The following is a 7,500-nucleotide window of genomic DNA, read 5'->3' on the forward strand; positions in this document are numbered from 1 at the left end:
GTACAGTATGCAGTATGTACGCAGTATGTATGCAGTACAGTATGAAGTACAGTATGCAGCATGTATGCAGTATGTATGAAGTACAGTATGCAGTATGTACGCAGTATGTATGAAGTACAGTATGCAGTATGTATGCAGTACAGTATGAAGTACAGTATGCAGCATGTATGCAGTATGTATGAAGTACAGTATGCAGTATGTACGCAGTATGTATGAAGTACAGTATGCAGTATGTATGCAGTATGTATGCCGTATGTATGCAGTACAGTATGAAGTACAGTATGCAGCATGTATGCAGTATGTATGCAGTATGTATGCAGTACAGTATGAAGTACAGTATGCAGTATGTATGCAGTACAGTATGCAGTATGTATGAAGTATGTATGAAGTACAGGATGCAGTATGTATGAAGTACAGTATGCAGTATGAATGAAGTACAGTATGCAGTATGTATGCAGTGCAGTATGCAGCATGTATGCTGTACAGTATGCAACATGTATGCAGTACAGTAGGCAGTATGTATGCAGTACAATATGCAGTATGTATGAAGTACAGTATGCAGTATGAATGTAGTACAGTATGCAGCATGTATGCAATACAGTATCCAGCATGTATGTAGTAGAATATGCAGTATGTATGCAGTATAGTATAAAGTATGCATGCCGTATGTATTCAGTACAGTATGCAGTATGTATTCATGCAGTATGTATTCATGCAGTAGGTATTCATGCAGTATGTAGTATGCAGTAGGTATGCAGTATGTCTGTGTTTCAGTATATAGTATGTATGCAGTACAGTATGCAGTATGTATGCGGTACAGCATGCAGTATGTATGTACTTCAGTATGGCAGAATGTATGCAGTACAGTAGGCAGAATGTATGCAGTACAGTATAAAGAATGTATGCAGTTCAGTATGCAGTATGCATGCACTTCAGTATGCAGAATGTATGCAGTACAGTAGGCAGTATGTGTTACGTATGTATGCAGTACAGCATGCATTATGTATACAGTATGTATGCAGTACAGTATGCATTATGTATACAGTATGTATGCAGTAAAGAATGCAGTATGTATGCAGTATGTTATGCAGTATGTAACAGCACAGTATGTAGTACATTATGCAGTATGTATGCAGTACAGTAGGCAGTATGTATGCAGTGCAGTATGCAGAACAGTATGCAGTATGTATGCAGAACAGTATTCTGTATGTATGAAGTACAGTATGCAGTATGTATGCAGTACAGTATGCAGCATGTATGCAGTATGTATGCAGTACAGTATGCAGTAGGCAGTACAGTATGTAGTACAGTAACCAGTATGCAGTACGTAGCATATATGCAGGTATGTAAGCAGTACAGAATACAGTACCATATGCAGTATGTATGCAGTACAGTATGCAGTATGTATGCAGTATGCAGTATGTAGGCAGTACAGCATGCAGTACGATATGCAGTATGTATGCAGTTCAGTATGTATGCAGTACAGTAAGCAGTAGGTATGCAGTACAGTATGTAGTATGTATGCAGTACAGTAGGCAGTATGTATGCAGTATGTAAGCAGTACAGCATGCAGTACAATATGCAGTATGTATGCAGTTCAGTATGCATGCAGTACAGTAGGCAGTAGGTATGCAGTACAGCATGTAGTATGTATGCAGTTCTGAATGCTATATGTATGCAGTTCAGTATGCTGTAAGTATGCAGATCAGTATAAAGTATGTATGCAGTACAGTATGCTGTATGTATTCAATTCAGTATGCAGTATGTATGCAGTACAGTAGGAAGTATGTATCCAGTACAGTATGCTGTATGTATACAGCAAGTATGCAATACCGTTTGCAGTATATATGCAGTACAGTATGCAGTATGTATGCAGTACAGTATGTATGCAGTTCATTATGCAGTATGTATGCAGTCCAGTATGCAGTACTATTTATATCCAATTAGATCTATAGAAGGTCAAGTTCAACATCACTTGAGCAACTTCCTCAACAGTTAAATATATAGTCGTCAGATGCTTCATTGTAACAGCCAGGATTGTCCTACTTTATAGGTTTCCTTTAAAACGAGGTATACCTCAAGCCATTCATTTTCACAGTGTCGTTAAGAAGTGTTGCTGACCACACTTCACAAGGCAAACGCCAAAATCCAATCGAACATTTCAATCTAAGCAAGGTCGGAGAGTGGAAAAAATGGCTGTGGCGTGTGGACAGAACTAACCTGGAATTAGATTGCCATCATGTTCTTCAATAGACGACCACGGATATATATTTCAACTACCACGTTATCTGTTTTCACAGCATCCCACGTGACTAATGCTTTTACAGGGTACTTCACATTTCAAGAAAACCTCTCTGACCTACAAAGGGGCAGTGTTAAGGGGCTTGCATCCCAAACTGCACCCTATTCCCTTATGCCCAAAAGGGCTCTGGTCGAAAGTAGCGCACTATATAGGGAATAGGGTGCCGTTTGCGATGGATATTGGGTGTAGCTGTTCCACTTAGCAACACATACAGTGAGATTTAGCCTGGTATTGGCCTTTCTGACGGTTACGACAAAATGTCCCTCTAACGTGTGCGGAAGCGTTTGTTGGTATCTGACCTAGCATTGAATTGCATTGTGGGATATAAGATACAATGGAAACTGTTTATTTCTGTGGCAGAGAAAGTAGCCCAGTGCGAGATAAAGACTGTAGTAACATTATAGAGACTGGTATTGTAGTAACATTATAGAGACTGGTATTGTAGTAACACCATAGAGACTGGTATTGTAGTAACATTATAGAGACTGGTATTGTAGTAACACTATAGAGACTGGTATTGTAGTAACATTATAGAGACTGGTATTGTAGTAACACCATAGAGACTGGTATTGTAGTAACATTATAGAGACTGGTATTGTAGTAACATTATAGAGACTGGTATTGTAGTAACACTAGACTGGTATTGTAGTAACACTAGACTGGTATTGTAGTAACATTATAGAGACTGGTATTGTAGTAACACTAGACTGGTATTATAGTAACATTATAGAGACTGGTATTGTAGTAACACTAGACTGGTATTGTAGTAACACTAGACTGGTATTGTAGTAACATTATAGAGACTGGTATTGTAGTAACACTAGACTGGTATTGTAGTAACACTAGACTGGTACTGTAGTAACACTATAGAGACTGGTATTGTAGTAACATTATAGAGACTGGTACTGTAGTAACATTATAGAGACTGGTATTGTAGTAACATTATAGAGACAGGTATTGTAGTAACACTAGACTGGTATTGTAGTAACATTAGACTGGTATTGTAGTAACACTAGACTGGTATTGTAGTAACATTATAGAGACTGGTATTGTAGTAACACTAGACTGGTATTGTAGTAACACTATAGAGACTGGTATTGTAGTAACACTAGACTGGTATTGTAGTAACACTATAGAGACTGGTATTGTAGAAACACTATAGAGACTGGTATTGTAGTAACACTAGACTGGTATTATAGTAACATTATAGAGACTGGTATTGTAGTAACACTAGACTGGTATTGTAGTAACATTATAGAGACTGGTATTGTAGTAACACTAGACTGGTATTGTAGTAACACTAGACTGGTATTGTAGTAACATTATAGAGACTGGTATTGTAGTAACACTAGACTGGTATTGTAGTAACACTATAGAGACTGGTATTGTAGTAACATTATAGAGACTGGTATTGTAGTAACACTAGACTGGTATTGTAGTAACACTATAGAGACTGGTATTGTAGTAACATTATAGAGACTGGTATTGTAGTAACACTAGACTGGTATTGTAGTAACATTATAGAGACTGGTATTGTAGTAACACTAGACTGGTATTATAGTAACATTATAGAGACTGGTATTGTAGTAACACTAGACTGGTATTGTAGTAACATTATAGAGACTGGTATTGTAGTAACACTAGACTGGTATTGTAGTAACACTAGACTGGTATTGTAGTAACATTATAGAGACTGGTATTGTAGTAACATTAGACTGGTATTGTAGTAACACTAGACTGGTATTGTAGTAACATTATAGAGACTGGTATTGTAGTAACATTATAGAGACTGGTATTGTAGTAACACTAGACTGGTATTGTAGTAACATTATAGACTGGTATTGTAGTAACACTAGACTGGTATTGTAGTAACATTATAGAGACTGGTATTGTAGTAACACTATAGAGACTGGTATTGTAGTAACACTAGACTGGTATTGTAGTAACACTATAGAGACTGGTATTGTAGTAACACTATAGAGACTGGTATTGTAGTAACACTAGACTGGTATTGTAGTAACACTAGACTGGTATTGTAGTAACATTATACTGGTATTGTAGTAACATTAGACTGGTATTGTAGTAACATTATAGAGACTGGTATTGTAGTAACACTATAGAGACTGGTATTGTAGTAACATTAGACTGGTATTGTAGTAACACTATAGAGACTGGTATTGTAGTAACATTATAGAGACTGGTATTGTAGTAACATTATAGAGACTGGTATTGTAGTAACATTATAGAGACTGGTATTGTAGTAACATTATAGAGACTGGTATTGTAGTAACATTATAGAGACTGGTATTGTAGTAACACTATAGAGACTGGTATTGTAGGTATTTAACTACCATGGTTACATGGTCTCATCAGGTGGTATTTAACTACCATGGTTACATGGTCTCATCAGGTGGTATTTAACTACCATGGTTACATGGTCTCATCAGGTGGTATTTAACTACCATGGTTACATGGCCTCATCAGGTGGTATTTAACTACCATGGTTACATGGTCTCATCAGGTGGTATTTAACTACCATGGTTACATGGCCTCATCAGGTGGTATTTAACTACCATGGTTACATGGTCTCATCAGGTGGTATTTAACTACCATGGTTACATGGTCTCATCAGGTGGTATTTAACTACCATGGTTACATGGTCTCATCAGGTGGTATTTAACTACCATGGTTACATGGCCTCATCAGGTGGTATTTAACTACCATGGTTACATGGTCTCATCAGGTGGTATTTAACTACCATGGTTACATGGTCTCATCAGGTGGTATTTAACTACCATGGTTACATGGTCTCATCAGGTGGTATTTAACTACCATGGTTACATGGTCTCATCAGGTGGTATTTAACTACCATGGTTACATGGTCTCATCAGGTGGTATTTAACTACCATGGTTACATGGCAGTGTTGTGACATTTTCCTAATTAATTAGGTCTGTCTCTGGTCTGGCTTAGTAAACGGGGCCCTGGTCAAATGGCACCCTATTCCCTATGGTCCCTGGTCAACAGTAGTACACTATGTAAGGAATAGGGTACCAGTCAGACCACTACGTCTCACCGGTCTCCCCTCTGTCATTATCCTTCCTCAGAAAAGGGCTCCATGTGAAAGTGATATTTCCAATTAGTCATAACATCCTGTTTACTCTTTAAACCAGATCCACACGGTGGTTTGGATCCACTGGGGGACTAATTACCGACAGAGCAGAACAGACAGGTACAGAGAGGAGAGAGAGATACAGAGAGGGGGGAGGGAAGGAGGAAGTGAGAGAGGATGACAGACAGCCAGTACAGTCCCTCTACCTTCATCTAGCCCATGATGGGTAGAGTACAGCCCCTCTACCTTCATCTACCCCATGATGGGTAGAGTACAGTCCCTCTACCTTCATCTAGCCCATGATGGGTAGAGTACAGTCCCTCTACCTTCATCTAGCCCATGATGGGTAGAGTACAGTCCCTCTACCTTCATCTAGCCCATGATGGGTAGAGTACAGTCCCTCTACCTTCATCTAGCCCATGATGGGTAGAGTACAGCCCCTCTACCTTCATCTAGCCCATGATGGGTAGAGTACAGCCCCTCTACCTTCATCTAGCCCATGATGGGTAGAGTACAGTCCCTCTACCTTCATCTACCCCATGATGGGTAGAGTACAGTCCCTCTACCTTCATCTAGCCCATGATGGGTAGAGTACAGTCCCTCTACCTTCATCTAGCCCATGATGGGTAGAGTACAGTCCCTCTACCTTCATCTAGCCCATGATGGGTAGAGTACAGTCCCTCTACCTTCATCTACCCCATGATGGGTAGAGTACAGTCCCTCTACCTTCATCTAGCCCATGATGGGTAGAGTACAGTCCCTCTACCTTCATCTAGCCCATGATGGGTAGAGTACAGCCCCTCTACCTTCATCTACCCCATGATGGGTAGAGTACAGTCCCTCTACCTTCATCTAGCCCATGATGGGTAGAGTACAGTCCCTCTACCTTCATCTAGCCCATGATGGGTAGAGTACAGTCCCTCTACCTTCATCTAGCCCATGATGGGTAGAGTACAGTCCCTCTACCTTCATCTAGCCCATGATGGGTAGAGTACAGTCCCTCTACCTTCATCTACCCCATGATGGGTAGAGTACAGCCCCTCTACCTTCATCTACCCCATGATGGGTAGAGTACAGTCCCTCTACCTTCATCTAGCCCATGATGGGTAGAGTACAGCCCCTCTACCTTCATCTAGCCCATGATGGGTAGAGTACAGCCCCTCTACCTTCATCTAGCCCATGATGGGTAGAGTACAGTCCCTCTACCTTCATCTAGCCCGTGATGGGTAGAGTACATTCCCTCTACCTTCATCTAGCCCATGATGGGTAGAGTACAGTCCCTCTACCTTCATCTACCCCATGATGGGTAGAGTACAGTCCCTCTACCTTCATCTACCCCATGATGGGTAGAGTACAGTCCCTCTACCTTCATCTACCCCATGATGGGTAGAGTACAGTCCCTCTACCTTCATCTAGCCCATGATGGGTAGAGTACATTCCCTCTACCTTCATCTAGCCCATGATGGGTAGAGTACAGTCCCTCTACCTTCATCTACCCCATGATGGGTAGAGTACAGTCCCTCTACCTTCATCTACCCCATGATGGGTAGAGTACAGTCCCTCTACCTTCATCTAGCCCATGATGGGTAGAGTACAGTCCCTCTACCTTCATCTACCCCATGATGGGTAGAGTACAGTCCCTCTACCTTCATCTAGCCCATGATGGGTAGAGTACAGTCCCTCTACCTTCATCTACCCCATGATGGGTAGAGTACAGTCCCTCTACCTTCATCTACCCCATGATGGGTAGAGTACAGTCCCTCTACCTTCATCTACCCCATGATGGGTAGAGTACAGTCCCTCTACCTTCATCTAGCCCATGATGGGTAGAGTACAGTCCCTCTACCTTCATCTACCGCATGATGGGTAGTGTACAGTCCCTCTACCTTCATCTAGCCCATGATGGGTAGAGTACAGTCCCTCTACCTTCATCTAGCCCATGATGGGTAGAGTACAGTCCCTCTACCTTCATCTAGCCCATGATGGGTAGAGTACAGTCCCTCTACCTTCATCTACCCCATGATGGGTAGAGTACAGTCCCTCTACCTTCATCGAGCCCATGATGGGTAGAGTACAGTCCCTCTACCT

General features: G+C 41.2%; 1 protein-coding gene across 1 annotated transcript in view; it reads right to left on the reverse strand.

The window, feature by feature from the left end:
• The window catches only part of LOC106606155 (CUB and sushi domain-containing protein 3), a 540,034-nt gene that overhangs the window by 471,009 nt on the left and 61,525 nt on the right, over positions 1 to 7,500 (reverse strand). The window lies entirely within an intron of this gene.

The sequence above is a fragment of the Salmo salar genome, chromosome 05 (genome assembly GCF_965601325.2).
Source record: "Salmo salar chromosome 05, fSalSal1, whole genome shotgun sequence".
Taxonomy (NCBI): domain Eukaryota; kingdom Metazoa; phylum Chordata; class Actinopteri; order Salmoniformes; family Salmonidae; genus Salmo; species Salmo salar.